Genomic DNA, 20,660 nt, shown 5'->3' on the forward strand with positions numbered 1-20,660 from the left:
CATCTGTCTTACGATCATTAGTGGAAGGCAGTAAATAAATGTGACCAATTTTAGTACTTTTTTCATATGTATCGGAGACTTCTCTGGGTACAATAAAACATTATAACCACTTTAATCATTACTCTAACCTTCAGCGATTCATGTTTAAGATCATCATTTTTTTAATATTGTCGATGTTAAAACAGTTGTGTATAAGATTTCTGTGAAAACCATGATAGATTCGATCAAAAAGCTTTTTGAATATAAAGATTTACAAAAAAAATACATATTCAATTCAATCTACAAACTACATTTTGATTTTAATGGACCGGCTAGTGCACAAAAACAAAGGGTTTACACTTTTTCAGCAGCTCGTCTTTTACAGAATGCAGCTATTTAATGAAACATTCATACACAAACTAACCTATGTACATAATCTCTAATCTGAGACCCTCTGAACGAAATCTGCATGTTAATAGAGTTCTGTCTCAATTGACCATTTGTGATTGGATATGTAATGTAAACAGGTCTAGAGTGCAGTGAGAAATGACTGTGTTTTTGTAGTCATGTGTATAAGTAAAGGGTGCACTGACACACACACACACACATGCCATCAGTACCGAAGGTGTGTGTATGTTCATCAGGACCAGCTGACTGTGGCAAACTAGCACACTGAATAGCACTTAACCTTCACCTCACATTCACAGCGGGAATGTGTGCGTGTCACTCAGTGTCTGTGCATTTTGCTGGCACACATTAATAGATTATTGATGCACTCTTGTGATGGTTGACAGTCAGATGGAGGTGGAAATAGACCTATAATTTCATGTCGATGCCAGACCGACAACACAAATACTAATTTACATCCTCCGAGAAACGATTAGACAAAAGCAAGAATGGATGAGAGAAGGTGATAATAGTTTTTTCTCTGTAACACCTTCTTCTCTCTCTCGCTATCTCTATCTGTCTCTCCCTGGTCTGCATTTTGAACAGATGGGTTGAGGTATCAGTTTTTAATGAAAAACGCAGTGTGAGAGTCACATGACCGTCTCTCACACACAGACTTTGTGGAGCTCACATACAGACACTTAGTTTGGAATAAGATAGATGGTTGTGTGTTGTGTTACTTAGTGGAATAATTGCACGTTAGCTTCTGTGTTTCAAAGAAAGGATAAAAACATTTTTTTTTTAAGATTATACAGTCTTTACATTGACATGAATATAATCTGGATAAATTTGATCAGACAAAAGTGTTTGCATGACATTTGCATGACCAAAAAAAAGAAAGAAAATTATTCTTTAAGTTTTAATTAAATCGGTTTATATTTTTGAAAAAGATTTTACACTCACCAGAGGTGCATTTATTTGATTGACAGGTCATGTTTTCATCCAGTTTAATGTGTGCTTTCTAAATATTAGTATGAAAAGTAAATGTAGTTTTTACTCTAAAACTTGCTTTATTCGTGGCCACGCTGTTGTTATTAATCAGCTCATAATGGTTTTTAATGGGTTAACAGTGTTCGTCTCAACTTGATTGACATTTTTCTTGCAAAATGTTAGCTTCATTTAAAGCTATGTGAAAAGACAGAAATGGTGCATTGTGGGATGTATTGTTAGGAATGTGCTGATTGGTAATTGCACACAGCTGTAGCTCATTAAACGTTAATTGCCAATTAATCAGCAGCTCCTCGTTGTGTATTTAAAAGGGAAATAAAGAAGGGCAATGAGAACTTGGAAATGTAGAAAAGAGGAAATGATTTGTGGCATGAGCAGAAGAGCGTGATTCTTCCTTTCCTTTCCTTTCCTTTCCTTTCCTTTCCTTTCCTTTCCTTTCCTTTCCTTTCCTTTCCTTTCCTTTCCTTTCCTTTCCTTTCCTTTCCTTTCCTCACAGTTTCCTTTCTCTGTGTCAACACTTGCTCTTTTCACTCCCTCTCTAGCATCTCTATGCTAGAAAAGAAAGAACAGTCGTAAGATGAGAGAAAATATGTTTTTGTGTGTTTTATCTTTGTATATATTGCAAATATACAGTATATGACAGACAAAGGCAAGTTACAAATTAGATTTTATAGCTTGGTTACTCTGGACAAGGAAGATCTTTTAGACTTAAAGGTTCATGTGACATTGAAAATGATGATATAGTCTGTCAGGAATCAAACTTTTGCACTGCATGTAAAAATAATATAATGCAGGCATTGTAAAGATGAAGCAGTGTGAAATACATCAGATCTGACTTGCTGACACATGGTTATTTGTCATGTGTGTCATTGAGTCTTTTTTGCTTACATAACTCCACAAAGGACTTTGACAGCAGCAGCTTTCCCTGACACACATTTACTTACAATGTCTTTTCTTTTGTCTATTGGCAAAGAGTCAAATATTTCACTTCTCCTTGGCACACGGCCACATCTCTGCAGTAATAAATCAATACAATGGGAATTATGTAACGCTTGGGCCAAAGGCACTGTGGACGATAGTGAATGTGGCTTTATTTGGCTTCTGAATTTTCTCGCTCTCTCCCTCCCTTCCTTTCTCAGAGAGATTTTTAGAATAACTCTCGTCTTTGTTGGATCATGGGAATGGAATTCATGAAAGAAAGCTAAAAATAGCTGGCATCAGTGTGTCAGGGGACGACTTTCTTATGTGTGTGTTTTCTTACTTTATTACTGAACCATGTAAGCACGACTTCTTTGTACCAAGTCAGCAGGTTTTCCATGCCGGGTCTCACAGTGGAGCGTTTTCAGCTACACGTGGATATCCTCATCTGTTGTCCCCATTCAGGGGTGCAAGTGTGTGCTTGAGGCTGATTCGAGGTGACGCTGTAGGAACAAAGTTACAGCACAAAACAGCTGTTTCTTTATTCTCTCTCCCACGCATTGAACACACGTATCTCACACATTCACAAAAATTTTAGTGGTGACGTATCCAAACTAAATCATGCATAAACACCCCCGGCTTTCAGTTGAATTCACTAATCCAGTCACAGAATTTCTGTTCAAATTAGCACCCAATTGATCATTTCTGACATTCTCACTGACCAGTCACAGCCGCCAGCTATGTCGGTTTTGGCATTATGTGTGATGATGAGTAATATAATGCCAATGTATACTGCTGTTCAAAAGTTTGGAGTCAGCAAATAAACATGCCTTTTCAATAAACAGGTAAGTAAGCATGACTTGAAATACAATGAAACGTTTATCAACATATTAGATTGATTTCTTGAAGTAAAGGCTGCTGAAATTAAATTTAAGTTTAAAGTATATTAAAATAGAAAATAGTAATTTTAAGTTGTAATGTTTGACAATATAACAGTATTTTAGATCACATAAGTGCAGGTTTAAAAATATTATGCCCTACCACCCCAAAACTTTGAAATCTAGCACATGTGTAATAATTATTTGTATGATAATAAAATATTGCTGAATAAAATAGATTAATATTTTTATTTATATATATATATATATATTTATTTATTTATTTATTTATTTATTTATTTATCATGTTTTCATATTTTTATTGTGTTAGTTAACTGTTTTGTTTTTGGTTTTTATTAACTAATAAAATAACAACTGCAGTCCTTTTTGTTTGGCATTGACAGGAATTAAAGCGTTATCTGTTTTTGCAAATAAACTCTTTGTTTAGAATATGCTTTACTCAGAAATATGATGATGTAATCAAGTTAATACTTAACTTAAGACTATGTTCTTCTGGTTCCTGCTTAATTGCCTTATTTGGTCATAAATATATTATGAAAGCATAATAATAGAAAAGGAATAATCTAATCTGTATGAACCAGAATATAGGTCGTCTACAGTTACGACACTAATCAGCCAAAGATACCACCAATACTGGCCTACTGACCTTGACATGTGGTTCATTCAGACAAAACCTGTAAACGTTTCCTTTATGACTTTTGGTGGAAGCATAGAAGACGTTGCACGCTTCAAATATTTAATAAACATGCACGCATGGAAAGCGTATAACTTTGTGAATGACAGGCATGTGCAGAAATTGGTGCAGTTTATGTATTTTTGCAGGTGCCGGTACATGATGCACTCTGATTCTGAGATCACACAGAAATACTGGAAGGGAATGAGAGAATGAAATATAGTAAAAGGATCCCTTCCGCTCTCCGATCCCTTCTATCTGACACACACAGGGAAGGAGGGAGGGTGAGAACGAGGCTAAGAGAGAGAGAGGTGACAGGGGACGGGGGGAGGGGCTGTTTAGAGCGAGAGATGTGAAAAAAACCAAGAGAGGCAGGCTGGCCTATAGCGGGGGTTGGGCTTAAGCGCTCTGTGTATGTGTGTGTATGTGTGTATGTGTGAGAGACCAGCTCCTTTCCTCTCTTTGTTTGACTACTGAGTGGAAAAAAGCAGAGAGAAAGAGTGTGTGTGTGAGTGAGTGAGTGAGAGAGAGAGAGAGAGAGAGAGAGAGAAGGATTGAGGGAGGAAAGCAAAGAGAGAAGGAGAACGAGGGAGACACACTCTTTTTTTTTTCTTTGACTAAAATAGAAGGAATTCTGTTTTGTTTGGAGCTGGAAACCTGCATCCTCTTGACTGTGTCAGCTTTTGCATGGTGTGTTTTTGTTTGCAAGCCTTGCTGCCGGTGTGCGTGTGTGCGTGCGTATGTGTGTGTATGCGTGTGTTTGTGTGTGAGGGGGGCAGGTAGTCAAGCCTGCAGCTGGTTAAAGGGAAAATAAGAGCTGAGATTTTACCGAACAGACTGAACGAGCAGCTCTCAGTGTGGAATTACCTCAGAAACACAGGGAATAACACTGGGAAACACGGTAAGACACGCACGCGTTCCTTCTATCCACCACTGCCGCTCTGTTTCTTTGTGCTTCCAGCAGGGCATTTAAACTGAACTCGTGAAAGTGTCCGGGCTGCGTTTGGACAGCTCAGCAAAATAAAAACACACACTAGGCGGAGAGCGAGAGAAAGTTGCACTGCTTTTTCCAGGCGGAGAGCCGCACAAAGAAAGCTTGTTGTATGCAGTCAGTCCGGTTGGCTCTGTTTATATTCCGACTGTCACACACACTGACTCTACCGCACAGAAAAGAAGAGATAAAACACAAATGCTCGGCAGTTTTCTGGTGTCTGCTTCCCACACATCCATATGGAAAAGCGGGATGTGTACATGATAGATCCTGACAAGATTCCTGTTCTGTTAGTGACTCTTTGTTAAGTGGGGTGAGTTTGTGTAATTGTTTTGCAGACGTGTGTGTGCTGTCCGTTATGGTCATAGGAAGTAGTGGTTATGGATTATGTTAGTTGAGAACTAGAGTAAAACACCGGAGGCGTGAGTGTGTGAACCTCCACTTCCTTCTGGCCGTGTGTCCGTCTCACACAACCCACATCCATTACCGGCATCCTGGAGTGTTTCGATCAATCAAGAGTCATTGTGCAGATGTGTGTGTGTGTGTGTGTGTGTGTGTGTGTTGCTGGGCGTGTATCAGTTGGCTCCGCCCCTCATTAAAGCTCTCCACTAAAATAAGGAAACACAAAACATTGCCGGAAGAGCACACTTCGTTATTGTCATCAGGAGATGTGTAAAACAATCGCACGTCTTCATCTGTCATCGGTTTCTCCATTCCTCAGTAGTTCTCCACAGAAACAACATCTCTCGTTCTCATTCTCGCTGTCTTCTTCCTCACCCCATCCATGCGACTGTCTGCCGAATTCGATGTAGTGTTGCCGGTGCCTGTTTTCATCAGAGCGTGTGTGTGTCGCCCTCAGGCCGCTGTTGCTTTTAGCCTACGTTCCTGTTTGAGTTCCACTAGCTGAGGGCAAACCAACTCTGTTAGCATTAGCAGCGTGAGGACTATTATTACCCATAATGCCATGGTAATAAGCAGTGTGCTAATCTATTCATTAGCTGTTAATCTAATTGTCAGCACTGGTAATGACTGGGCTGTTTGTGTATTTATGAAGTAGTTTTGTTAGTTGTTATGTCAAAAGTAGCTAGCTTAGCGTCGTTAGAAAAGAAGAAAATTATTATAACGAAGATTTTTCTGACAGTTTGTATGTGATTTCAAATCTCATTTTGTTGCGTATAGTATTACAATAAGTAATTGCTAAGGTATTTTAGCATAAACCGTGCCCGTTTATTACTATGATGTACCTTGCTGAAAACCAGCCTAAGGTGGTTTGCTGGTCTTATCTGGTTTATGTTGGTTTCCTAGACTGTTCCATATGGAGTTTAGTTAATTGAGCAGGGACTTTGTAGCCTGAGCAGCTGAAGTGTCCAAAGCGTTAGAACCAGTTAAGACCATTAATTCATTTTAGGCTGGTTTCAGTGTTCTAGCTTTCTGTCCAGGTCATGTTGGATTTGCCTCAATCTCCATTGTAAGCTCTGTCTTTATCGCTCCCTGGGATGGGCGTTTGTTCTTCTGCAGATGTGGTGTGGGTGTGTGTGTCCCCTGAACCCCACCCCCCAGGACAGGCCTGGCTGAACGGGGGATTGTGCATTCATTGGAATGGAGAGAGAGAGAGAGAGAGAAGGGAGGGAGGCAGGAATGATTGAGTGGGCTGCCTGGAGAAGAAAAGAAGACTAGAGAGAGGGGTGGGGGGATGGGGAGGGGAAATGTTGCTTGGCTGGTGTTATGCTCTTTGGTTGAAGGAGAAGAGGGGGAGGTGGGTAGGTATTGACACCCAGCTGGTTAGTTTGAGAAGGAAAGATTTGCAAACATCATAGGACTAGAGAATGCACAGATTGCTGAAAAACTGGGTCATAAGTGCATAAACAAGAATTAAACCACGAGCGTTGTGTGACAGGAACTATTTGCAAAAAATGCTTTTAAACAGTGACATAAATTGAAATAAACTGCTATCAATACTGTACTGAAACCTCCTAAAATAACTTTTTTCTAGAATCTATCTATCTATCATCTGTCTATCATCTATCTATCTATCTATATCTGTTTTAATCTGTAGAATAGAATCAAGCCTAAAAATGGACAAAACTGTTATATGTGTGTGTTTTCAATAATACTTCGGCAGTGTAAACTCTTCTTATCATGGCAGTTGTAGCTTCTGTGAACTGTGTAAGGATGGAAGTGCTGACAGTGCGCATGGTTTCTTGGTGAGATCATGTTTGATTTGTTTTGTTTGGTGAAGTTGGTTGAAGTCACAGAGATGGGAGGATGAAGAGTCTCCAATAGTTTTCTATCTCTCACACACACTCATAAATTCCTTATTATCGTTAGTGTGCAACTCGATCACTCCAAACACACACCTGTGTTTCCTGCACCTCCTTTGTCTCGCTCAAGTCTCCTGGGAATGAGGTGGTACTGACACACACATGAACACATTCTCTTGAGTAAACAACCAAGCTGTTTTTCTCAGAATATTGAGTTTATTTATATTTAACAGCATCTTTGTTCTATAGCATGGAAGCTACAATGCTTTTTGTTTAAAATACACTGCAGCAGAGATTATTCTATAATATTATTTTGGGTTTATGGAGAGTTTATAAGGAAAGCACTATGGCAACCTCATTAAAATCATATATATATATATAATTTCAATTATCTTAAATCACTTAAGTGAAAATCTAAGAGAACAGTGTGGAACTTTTCCAATAGGTATACATTTCCACAATCTTCACCGCCATCATGTTAAATGTTTAGTATGTGTGAATCCAATTATAAATCTGTTTAGTGTGCATTAGTTTAATTTTTCAGTGTGGGCGGAGCTACCTGGTGACAACAGAAAACTGACCATAAGCAGTATATAAGCATTACAAACAAATGTTGCATCTCAAGTCCTCATGAAGCCATACAATGCCTTAATGCGAAGAAGAGAGTAAATACAAGGTTTTTGAAAATGACCCATCTCCGTTAATGTACTCGCATCTTATTCAAAAATTATATTCTTGTCCAGTAGAATGATGCAGTTGATCACGAGACATATAAGATCCGGTCGCAATCACAGCCAACCAAGGCTGACGTAAGGCTTCTTCTGGCTGCATTTTTTTAATTTGCGTCTATTCATTTCACAAATCAATCCTTTTGCCGCTCAAGATTTGGAATCGTAATCCTTTTTTTTAAATAAATAATGATGGTAGTCGAATCTGCCTGTTATATCCGGTGCTTCATTGACAAACGGTAGGTTTAGGGGCAGGGGTTGGGTTACATGCTCAATGTGTAAATATTGTAATGTAAATAAAAAAGTTTACAATGAAAAATGACACCTAGCACACCAACATATATGAAATAATGCAATATATGCAATCATTACCCCATATATTTTAATCATGACAATAAAATTGTATCTGCAGTTTCTTTAAAGCAACAGAGGACTCTGCACATTGAAAAAAGATGCTAAAGTGCAACAAAAAGTGAGGGTTGCAGTGAAAGATTGAATTGCTTTTCATGACAGTGTTACTGTCAAGGCATTCTAAATTCTATGAAAACATTAAATGTGAAAAATATTTCTTTGTTAGAAAGTAATGCTGACAATAGAGCGTAAAAAAAAGCCAAAGTAGGGAATTTACACAAAATCAACTTTATAAACACAGACACAGACTGCGGTTTGAGAGTGTGTGTGTGTATATGTGTTTCTGTCATCATTAATTCTCTGTTTGTATGTCTTTGATCTGCCTGTTCTTTTCATTCTTTCTCCTCCTTCTCTCTATTTTTGTCTGCTGACAACCCAAAACTCTTTCTTGTTAAACTTGAATTGATTTGTGCTTGTTGTACACACACACACACATCCCATCAGTGAGCTATTGCAAATGTTTCTGGAACATCACATACCTGTTCCAGAGTAAAACTGCTCAATAAAATAATCAAACACCCCAAAATGTATCTTTCTGCAAAGTGCATTATGGGGCGCGACCCTTCTGTGACCCCTGGGCGTGATCGATGCCCGTTTCACATTACTTAAATGGAGTCATGTGACTGAGCGATAGAGTTACGCCATCAATGGGTGAAATGGCACCCGGCCAATCGATGGCAAGATCATAGTGATATGGAGAAAGAGAAAGGTCATGTCAGGGTCAAAAGTGTGTGTGTTTGAGCCCCATTTCTTCATTATTCTGTCATCACCCTTTTTCCACCATTTTTTCTCTCTCTTTTTCAGTCCTCTGTAATGCCTTTCTAACCCAGTTCTCCTGTGAGCTTTGACCTCTTGAGTAAGGTGTGTGTACAGTATGTGTGTCAGAGATTTTCACTGTACTCTGACCTGTTGTGTAAGATCTGTATTTTAAGGGGTGTGTGTGTGTGTGTATGTGTGTTAGTGTTGTGTAAGACTTAACATTAGTTTGTGTGTGTGTAAGGTGTGCGATAAGAACTGGAGCCACTTAGGCTGCACAACGGCCAGATTCTCTGCAGGTCTGTACGAGATTTAGTGCCTTTCTCTGAACTGAGATCTGTGTGTGTGTGTGTGTGTGTGTGTGTGTGTGTGTGTGTGTGTGTGTTTTTGCCCTGCCTCTGCTGTGTCTCACACTCCAGAAATCTGATCTGTTTCCTGTAGCCTGTATAGAAGACCCCCGTTTGTCTGTGTATGTATGTGTGTCATGTTGCAGTCAAAGTCATTGTTGATGTTGTAATTGATTTCTCACTGCACTTGTTTCTGTAGTGTGAGCCGTCTGGAGCATTAATTGAACTGGCTTAATGCGAGTGTGTTTATGAATGTGTATTATGAATGACTGTTGGTTTTGTAGATGAAGCTGTATTTTTCTTTGTGCCATATAATAAATAGGCAATTTGTCTTCATCTCAGGCCCTTTTAGTTTGCAGTTCAACCGCATGAAAAGTGCTAAAACAGGAACTTTATGCAATGCGGCCCGACTGAAAATACTTGCACAACATGTTTAGGACATAAACATTGCATAGGCCCTAGTGTTCATTTTAATGTAGAAAATATATATTTTAATGAACCTTTGTTCCAAATGTTTATTTTATTTATGTAGATTAAAAGTTTTATTTTTATATATTTAATGACTACTTCTAAATTCCCATTATAATTAATCAAATTTAAAAAAAAAAAAAAAAAAAAATGCAGATAATTTCTATAATAAGAATATGTTTTCCTACATATTGTGACGTACATCCAAGTGTAACAGATCATGTTTTGCAGATTGGACTTATTAGATGTAGCAGCTGAGCTCCAAAGTAAATGCAAGCTTGCGGATGACTTTAAGAAAGGGGTGAAGTTTAAGCAAACTATATGAATGGAGAGGTCTAACATAGATCACTGGAATTGTTAGGTTGTTTTTGCTGGAAGTTATGACATTTTTCTAAGATTGATAACATGCATTCACAAAATAGGATGAATTTTCATATCATTCATACTTTAATTCAGAGACTATTTACTATTCATTTAAACTAATAAACAGAAATTGCCAAGTAACGCAGCACCATCAGTCCATCTTTATTGGTTAGTCATTTAGCGCCTGAAGATATACCCATGATTTTGAAACAAGGCTCTGTTTTATGCTGTAAACTGGTTGTAATGTGATTCTTTGTTCTAAGATCATAATAATACCAGTCTGTTCATAGAGACACTTTAAGCTCTTAGCTGCGAGGTGGCATCATGAATAAGAGATGGAGTAAGAGAGTTGGGTTTTGGGATTTGAGGTTCAGATGCTGAATACTGTCTGAATCATTTGGTGTGCGTGTGAGCAAGCTGCTGTGGACGTGTTACCACCTTCAGTGCGGCAGGTGTGAGATACGAGGAGTGTGTAAGGCTGATCCCATTTGTTTTTAGCAGCAGTATCAAAGGCAAGTGTGGACGTTGCTTTCATTGAATGTTTATGTGCAGCCATTTGCTCACAGCTATAGTGGCGTCCCCTGCTGTGTGTGTATGTAAGTGTGTGCGCGTGTGTGTGAGCATTCGTGTGCTCTGGTTGAGAATAAATAGAACAGCAGTGTGATTTCACACCCCTCCTCCTCTCCTCCCATCCCCCTCCTCTCTCTCATCTCTCTCTCTCCTTCTCTCTCTCTTTCTCTCTTCAGCATCAGTGCATCTGTGTCATGTCACAGGGTTCTGCCGTCCCAGAGTAACCCACCTCCCCCTCCTTCACACTAAACGCTCGCTGTTTCTCTTGCTCGCTTTCTATACATCACCATCTCTCCTTATATATTTGCACTTACTGTATATATATATATATATATATATATATATATATATATATATATATATATATATATACACACACTTATACACATATCTTTGATATGACAGTATCTGTCAAACCTGCATTCGTAAAATAGTTTGTTTTTTTCTGTGTGGCTGTGTTATCGGCCCTGATCACACACATGCACACACACGCATCACATATTTTCATGCATACGTGTGCATGTGTGGACTACAAGAGTGAATGAGCACAAAAGGCTTTTGTATGTTAATGTGTGTTTGTGTTTGTGTGTGTGTGTGTGTGTGTGTGTGTGTGTGTGTGTGTGTGTGTGTGTGTGTGTGTGTGTGTTTGCGCAGCCTCAGGCTCCTCCCCCAGGGAGAGATGGACAGGTGTGGAACAGATTGAGTTCTGCCTCATCGGCGCTGAACACACACACACACATGAACACACCTGCACGCTCACAAACACACATACAGCTTCAAACACTAACTGAACACAAAACATGCAAGCCTACTGATGTTCACATGTATAAACACAAATACATACTATTATGCACTCTAACTCTGCAGGTAATTGCTGAAATAGTAGTCTTCTTATACACATATTTTAATAAATGAATCATTAAATTGTTCAGTTAAATAATTTCATCCAATAATCCTTTTTGATTCAGGAATGAAACACTGCTGGTGTGTGAATCTCTATTTGCCAGCTTCTGTAGTCATAATTATAGATATCAATGTAAATTGCTTAATTGCCATAGAATTAGTATGATTTCGCAGAAATAAGATGTCATGATCCAGAGCAGTTCTGGACTTTTATGCTTGCATTTTGTAGCTGAGTTTGGCAAAGTTTACAAACAAAAGGAATATGCTTTTCGACTTAATATAGTTACTGTGCTCTTTTACTCTATATTGAGCACTCTTTATAGAGGAAGAGGCTAGAAAAGCCCATGATCACAGATTAATGTTCTGCTGTGAGGATAGTCAACTGATGCTATGATATTAGGACTGTGCAATTAATCAAATTTCTAATCGCAGTTACAATTATGGATGCCACAATTACATAACTGTTCAAAAAGGCAATAATCGTTCGAGCTCCTTTATTCTGAGTGCTTAAGATGTGTTTTCTTTGTTTTAATTAAAGTTTTAGTTTAACATTATAATACCATGCTTATAAAAAGATATTGCCTCATTTTACAAATTTATCCTGCTCTCTGCCTTTTTTTTCAATCTGATTTCTTTTCCTCTATTGCAGACATTATCACATACTCATCGTGCCTTAAATTGTCTGCATACTTTAGTTTTAATGACCGTGTGTTTTTGACCGAGCATCTGGTTTTAAACCCAGTGTTCAACTGTTTATACGAACAAAAATTTGTATAATTTGAGCTTGTTGTTATATGAAGTGTATTCTAAGTATTTGCGTGAGTGTGTGTGAGTTGATACTTGTCTCTGTGTTGTTCTTTGCTTGTGTGTGTGTGGTCTTGTGGTGGTTCAGAGACACCATGTGTGGATCATATGTGAGTTTCGTAGCGATTTTGTAGGTTTCATGAATCTGAATTTTAGCGTAAACAGATGGACTTACTGAAGAATACTACACACCTTTAAGCCCACACACTTATACAGACATATAAAGTGTATGCATACACACAGTGTTAAACAATTTGTTTAAACAAGTTGTTTTGCATACGTTAAACATTAGTCATTTAAATGTAATCGCATTCACCAACAATCAAATTGACATAAGGGTTATACATTACATAACCTACAGATCATGCTATCCAACCAAACCTTGACCTCTTGGTTCCTCCAGCCCATCGGATGTCACCAAAAAAGTGTACCAAAAACTATTTTGGCTGACCAACACTGAAAAATAACGGCGTAATGGTAGCAAAAGTTATGCATTTTAAATCGAAAATTCACTAGTGTAAACATGACCATAAACTTAAGAGAAGTAGCTCCGGTTAGAATGTTCTTCCAAGGGGTGCATGCAGTTCTGTTTATTAACTGCTAGAGCGTCAAAAGTTGCATAGTGTTGCTTTAAAACAATGAGGTGAATACTGCAGTGCATTGTCCAATGTTATTTGCTCCTCACTGACATTTCTGCAGGAGAAAGAAAGTCTCGGGTTTATGACAACATGAAGTAATGACATGAGTAAATGTTGACAGAGTTTTAATTCTGGGGTTGAACTATCCTGTCAAGGCATAATTATGTCTGTGTAACTGTACAATCAGGAAAAAGCCGCTGTTTGGCTATAATAAAAAAAGAAGTTATGTTATGAACAGACACAGGCTTTATGGGCTATAAAAACGGACTTTATCTCTACTTCTGTACGACTTCTTTGGTAAAACAGCTTTAACAGGTTACAAACATACGTACAACGCCAACGTTTTTGACAGAGTAGAAAAACTAGAACCATTAAACGCTGAAGACTATATTTGCTATGTTTGGTGTGGCGTATAATGACAGTCTGTGCTGTCTGTCTGTGCTAGTCGTCTGCACCAGCCGGGCTCTGCAGGAACTGAAGTCACTAAAGAAATGCTGGCCCAAAAGTCTTGTTCACTTTAGATCAGTGAGATTGATTTACACAAGAAGTTGTTCCCTCAGGGTTTAGGATTTATTTGTGTGTGTTTGTAATAGAGAAGGTGCAGAAACATGTGTGAGCCTGTGTGTTGATCACCTCAGCATGTTTTTACCTGACTGATTGATGTTCTTGTTGCTGGCCCTGTTCTTGTGCATCTGTGTGTGTGTGTGTGTGTGTGTGTGTGTGCGTGCAAGAAAAACTATTTTGTCTAGTCTGGCTGTCGGTGGATGTAGATGGAAAGTCATTTATTGAACTTTGTTAGGGAAAAATAGAGAAAATGGCTGTTTTGTTGTGGGCTTCTGTCTGTTTCTCAAACTCAGGCTACTGTTATGTGGTCAGCTGCGTGTGTGTGGTTGAAAGAGACCTACAGAAAATGCACCACACCCTCGTGAATGACTGACAGATGTTCAAAGAGGTTTTAAATATTCATGAGTGAGTTCAAATGCACATGCACACGCACAGACACTCTTAAGAGAGTCTGCATTTAGAGTTAGGGATTTCTGCTTGGCTTTGTTGGTTACTGTTTCGAAAAGAGCGTGTATGTGGGTACAGGTTTGCATGTGGGTAATTTTCGCAAACCGTACATGGCTGAATCTGACCTTTTCATGCGATGTGTGGCAAAAGTTTACTAAACCAAATCTTCAGCGCGGTTTCTGCACCAGCCCACATTACTGCACACCCCCACACACACGACTGATCACAATCACAACCACACAAATGAACGTAGACTAGTGGGCAGAAACCTGATAGACCAAAACAAATGGAACGGACTTGCAGATGTAAGCAGGATCATGATTTGACCTGGTATCGCTGTGTCTGTAAGACTCTCTGTAACATTTTACTTCAATAGGATGGAAAGGTTGTGGGTTTGAGTTTCACAGAATGTAGGTACTGATATGTATGCCTTAAATGTACTGTTAAACTGTGGTTAGTCATGTTCATTGGCATATTAACATATTGCAGGGCTTTAGAGGAACATGAAATGTGGTTTAGTACAGATATAACAATGTTCAGCAGATACAGGCAAATACAGGCCATAAACAAGATATAACAGTAAAATAGCAGTGGCTAAATAAGGTGAATGATAACTTTAATGTGCTTGTTAAGCAAATATGTGTGGTTTCTTCTTTAAAGCAGTCTGTATGGTGAAGCAAGAAACAATGGAAAAAATATAATGGACTTACTTAGAGAGATAAACTCAAAATTAAGTTCCCAGAATGTGAATGCAGTAAACTCTGTTAAGAAAACCTTTGGTTATAATTGAAAAGTTAATTTGCGAAACAAAAGCAGATAACTCCATTTGTTTTTTGGCAAAAGCTGTTAATCATAGGCTGTATGGATGTGATTACACACAATACATATAGCTTTTCCGTCGTAATGTGCTGCTTTTGCAAGATTCAGTGAAAACGTTTCAGCTTTTGTTTCCCTTTTATAGCCTGAGAAAAACATTGCAGGTTCATCAAGTTGATCGAAATTGATTACTTTTAGTCAACTCCTCTCAGCTAGCATGTCTTTTCAAAGTGAAAGTAGCCTTGTCACCTGACCTGGATACAGTGGACTGATTCGCTAAAATAGACTTATCAGCTCCTGTTCAAAAACAACAAGTGCACTTGCCAGCTTCTGCAGTAAAACCTGAACTCACAATGCCTTGAAAGTAGATAATGTAGACTTTTTTGAAAAAACATGTTTAGGGTTAGGATCATGCTATATGTGTAGAATAATTCACAGCAATCAGCTAATTTTATTAAATTGCTGTTTCTTACCAATTATCAATAGCGGTTTCCTTAACGTTCTTAACAGGGTTTGTATCAACTGGCTGCACAACATCATTTGGTGGACTATCTGGCAACAACCCAGAAAAACCTTAATACCTAGATACACCTTTGTAATCACCACAAACACCCTAGAAACTGCATGGCAATGACATTGCAACCACCTGCAAAAGTGTTCACTTTTGCATGTCGGTGCTCACATGAATATTGTAGTGTTCTGTGTACACATTGGGGTATGTGGTCTACTGTCCTAACACGAGGAGCAGCTCTGAGTCACATAGTGACTAACCATCAGAACAGCTAAATACATTATCTTGATTCACGCAAAACAAGCTCACACACGAACACATGAATGCACTTAGACTTCCACTTTGCACCCATAAAAGTGGTGCATGTCAGCTTGAGTGTTGGTCGCAAGGGGCAGGTGTGGTAAGGAGTTTAGTTAGGTAAGTAAAGTGATATAACCTCAATGCTCTATAACATACAGGATGATAAAACTGTGTCACAGCTTGTAATCTAGGTTTGAGGCTCTCAGGAATGGAAAAGCTTTTTAGACAAGTTACTGTTTTTTACTAAATTGTTTTGACTAGTAGCTCTGGGGTAATTGTGAATTTGTGCGGGGGGAAATCTCATTTTTATTTAAAAAGTGTATGTAAAACCTGAAAGCTGCTAATAGTCTCAGTGAGAAAGCTTAATGTATTACAGCTTAATGTATTAAATAATGGCGTATGGGAGTATAAACATGCAAACAGGTTTGTGTGAAGATTTGGGACAAGTTCTGTAATCGAATCCAGAGACGTTAGAGAATAAAGGTCTTTTGTTGCTTTGTCTTTGCTTCACCTTTATGCTGATTACAGGATATTGTGTACAATATCTTTGTTTGCTAATGCATTACAGTAAGTTCATTGATGGCTAACGCCTCTGCGCGTTGAGTTAGCATAATTCTGATATCTTATTGACAGTTGGAGGCGTACAGAACGGGCGAGCTGTGTTGAGTCACACAAGTGTAATGTGCTGGGTGAGAGGACTGTGTATTCAGTAGGTCATCACGTTATATGTGTGTGTGTGTGTGTGTGTGTGTGTGTGCGCACATGCCCCAGATGGTGTACATACAACAGGGAAGAGAGGAAAATCTCTTGTGGTAAATCCAGCTAAACCTGGTGAGCCATCTTGGACCAACAACAAACCAACTGGCCATAGCAATTTAAATTCACGGTTAAATGCAAGTAGTGCCAGATCTTATCTTTCATATTGGGACATAAATCTAAATGTGTAACAGATTATTGGAAAAAGAATAGGAAGAAGTTAAGAATGCAAGCTTGTGAATGCAAGAAGTCCTCTGTATGTCACCAGAAAAAAAAAAAAACATTTCTGTCTTTTTCATTGGAAAAATTATTGAATAAAAAACAAAACATTACAAGATGTGAAAAAGAAAAGTGCAGTGATGAATTGTTCGCTATAAGATCTATAACATGCCTTTAGAAAATGTTTTATTTTATGCTGACTGTAATATGTTCGATCTGGTTTGTGAAGTATTAAAACTGGTTGACCAGCTAGAAACCAGCTGCCGTCTTTGAGCTGGACTTCCCAGCAATATTGGGACTGTTTTTCTCTTTTTTTTTCATTCTCTCTCGCTCTCTGCCTGTCTCTCACTTTCATTCTCTCTGAGACCCAGTCCTCTCATCTGTATCAAGATCACTTTGACTCAGAGTGTCACACTGTCCCTCGTGGACTTGCATTTTTTCATGCTTGTTTGGTCTGCGTCTTCTTATAATCCTCTGAATCCTCTCTTCACCATCAGAGACTAGATTAGTCCTCTGTCTTTTGGTAGTGACGATTTCTCAGCTAAATCCTGTAAAGTCCCCCTAAGTGTGACCTTTGAGCTCATGGAGCCTGTCAGAGTGAATTCAGAGTGACATTTAAAATGAAATGCTAGATGTTAGCTTTATGATTTGCTATCAGGGTTTGATTCCACAAAAGATATCACTTTTTTATCATTTCTGTCTGTCTCTCCATCTCAGTGATCAGTCAGGATATAGTTGACCTGTTGTGTTTCAGTTTCATCCTGGCTGGTCTGCAGTTGCACAGGGTTTAGACTTTAGGTTTGTGTTGACTTTACAGTTGTTGCTACAGCCTGTTTTAAAACTCAGAGCAGCTGTCTATCTGCAGGGGTGCGACCTTTTGACTTTAAGGTCATAAGTCAAGCAGCCTAACCACTTCTGTTTTATAGTCATCAATAAACAAATAAACCTGCTTTATCTGACCAAAGATTGCTGTAGTTTTCATCCTACAGAGAGAATGGTTTTGAGTGGGGCTTTTAAATGTTTCCCTTCAAGCTACGGCTTTGGGTAGAAACTGAGAGAAAGACAAGAATTTGTGAAAGTCAAAAATGAAAGAGTACCAAAGTAAATTACAGTAAAGATTTTTACTTGGTTTTCTGGTCTGGAATTTTGTTTCTGCGCTTCTTAATCCATCAGTATGTGTGAGCTCTTCATTCATGAATTAAAAAAATACTGTTTTACAGGAAAAGCTGAAAAAATTATGAAGCACTTATTATTTTTTTATTCAGATGGCTAATTAGTCGATAGCAGAAAGTGCATAAAAACAATGCCAGCAAGAATGCAGGTTGTTATCAAGGCCAAAGGAAGCCATACAAACTTTTTTGGTTATTATGCGTGAATAGACTCTTTAGTTGTTTCAGTTTGTTCTTTGTCTAACAAATAACAGTAACACATTTAAGTTTAAAACAAGTGTTTGACAGATTCCTAAAATGTGTGTCTTCTCTTTATTGGACTGTATTTATTGGCTGTAATTGGCAATTTGAATAAAGTACTTTATGATAATTTTGCCTTTTATGTAAAACATTACATTTGTTATATCTTAGAATTACAAATGCTGCTGTGACTAAAGAGCTTGCACATACATATTTATGTTTCGGTGATGGCCAATACATCAAGTATTGACCATTACAGAAACATAAAAATGTATTTTGTGAATCATCATTACTATTGGTTAAAGGCAGCTGTGGCACACACCTTACAATTAGTGATGGTGGTCTAATAAATTTGTTGAGATCTGCATATTTATACACACGCATGCACACACATTGTTAGTGTTTTTATTAATACACTTCATTTTGAGTCTTTGAATGTTGAGCTTATGTATGTAAGAAGAAAGGAAAGCCTGTTTAATTCTTAGAAATACTAAAAAAATTTATATGAAATGTAAAGTTCATGTAATATGACTGTAAAAGAATTTTAATATGTTCTTGAAATTGAATGACAACTATCTTAAACACACTGGTATGTATTATGTATATTTTTTTTTTATTTGTTTAAATAAGACGTCATTGTGCATGTTTAAACACAGAAAACCCTTGTTATCAAGTTTGCAAGGCACAAATACACACATACAAGATCAACAAATGTAAGCTTTAACAATGCTGCTCACACTTGCGATCCTTATTTTTATATATTGTTCCTCCTGTCTCCTCAGAGGGTGGTTACAGTCTCTCTACTGTGGGACATTTTCTTTCAGTATGAGTTGGCATGGACTCATGGCGTGTAATTCATATGTGGGTGTATGTGGGGTTGATGTGGGCACAGTGGGCAGACGTGGGAGTTAACCCTCTGAATGAACCATCCATCCGTGTGTGGCAGCTGTGACAACTAGTGCACCCTAGTGCTGACTCAGTGGAGCCTACAAAGTGGGAGCAGAGTGTTGATCTAAAGGCCGCTGTCGGTTCTCACACACACACACACACACACATACCACTCATTTCTGCCGTTGCAACATCTGACAGTTCTGTGTATTTCGGTTCTGTGTGTGTTCAGAATTCTGCTGCGTTCGTGAGAACGCTGCTATATTTAGCTGCCGTGTGAGAACAGGAGACTGAGCTCTGTCCCTCCCTGATTATATGACCAGAACCGAGCAATCGGAACTACAAGTCCGCCTCTGGAATTAAAGCACTCAAAAAACAGGCACCTCTCTTTTGAAATCTGGCAGAATGTTGGTGTAATAGCACACACGAGTACAATGTCTGGGCGTGGGTATGGGTGTGAGTGGGAGAGATCACAGGCCCGTTATGCCCTGGTCACAGCGGTCATATATCCCTTCTTCCTGTCTGGCGTATCCTATTATGTCGTCATCGCCACACACACACACAATTCCGAACAGCAAAGACGGTGCTGTAGCTGGAATGTGATAACGGTTGTTTATGATAGAAAAAGAAAAGCCATATTTTTCTTCACTGTTTCCCTAAGAAGCCATTCTCACATCTGCTGTTGTCAGTGTTTGCCTGTTTTTGGTAGGCGTTGTGCTCAGAGCAGCTTACGTCCTGTGTGTGCGTGTGATGTCCTTCCGCTGCTGTCCAAGAAGCCTGGTTCCCGTGACACACTCCCGTGGTTTGGCCGGCCTGTTTTGTCTCGCTGCCACTGATGTAACCTTGCTAAATATAACGTGCTGATCACACACACTCACGCATGCAGCGTCTGTTCGACATTAAATGAACATACCATGCTGTCCTCACACAGTCAAGAAACATCCTGACATGGCAGATGCCACTAGTTTCTGTAAAAAAACAAAATAAAATAAATAAAAAACTTTGTGACTGTTTAATCTCTAAAAAAAAAAAAGAGTAGAGTCATTTTGAAAATCTTATCCACAGTTTTCATACGTCTTTGTTTATTTCAGCACTTCTTGGTTCATTTGTCATGTCTGTCCTATTTTTACTCATCTTTGATTTACAGCGCTTGTCTGGCTTGTAAACCGCTCTCAGGTCATTCTCTGAAATGTGAAACTTCTTCTTAACTTTAAAACTTTTAAATCCTGAACCAACCCCGCAGTAACTGTCCTGTTGTCAGAGCAATAAGAATAGCATTGCTATTATTTAATCATCATCGTCGTTGTTGTTTATTAATACATACGCAAATATACATGGCATAACATTTAAATCAACGTATTACAAAAATAACAATAGCAATAATAGTTTTAAAAAATAGTAAAAAATAATAATTATTATTATTATAGTATTAATAATTGTAGTAGTAATAATAATATAAAAACTATATTATTGTAATTATTATTAGATATTAGCCTCATATCTATATATGGTATATGTGACGTTGCTTGAATGTGAGAGGAGAAGTACAGCGTTTTTGTGGATTATTTTTGTGTGATGAGGCGTGATTATCGTGTTCAGATTTATTAATAGTTAGGAGGCGGAACTGCTGTCCCGGCTGGCCGTGA

At 38.3% G+C, this 20,660-nt stretch overlaps 1 protein-coding gene across 1 annotated transcript in view; it reads left to right on the forward strand.

Moving 5' to 3' along the window:
- Window positions 1–4,448: 4,448 nt before the first annotated feature.
- kdm6ba (lysine (K)-specific demethylase 6B, a) overlaps window positions 4,449–20,660 on the forward strand; it is a 36,943-nt gene continuing 20,731 nt past the window's right edge. The window contains exon 1 of the mRNA XM_043243589.1: window positions 4,449–4,765. The gene's annotated coding sequence lies outside the window, so the exon portion shown is untranslated. The remainder of the gene's footprint in view (window positions 4,766–20,660) is intronic.

This window comes from Puntigrus tetrazona, chromosome 7 (genome assembly GCF_018831695.1).
Source record: "Puntigrus tetrazona isolate hp1 chromosome 7, ASM1883169v1, whole genome shotgun sequence".
Classification (NCBI taxonomy): domain Eukaryota; kingdom Metazoa; phylum Chordata; class Actinopteri; order Cypriniformes; family Cyprinidae; genus Puntigrus; species Puntigrus tetrazona.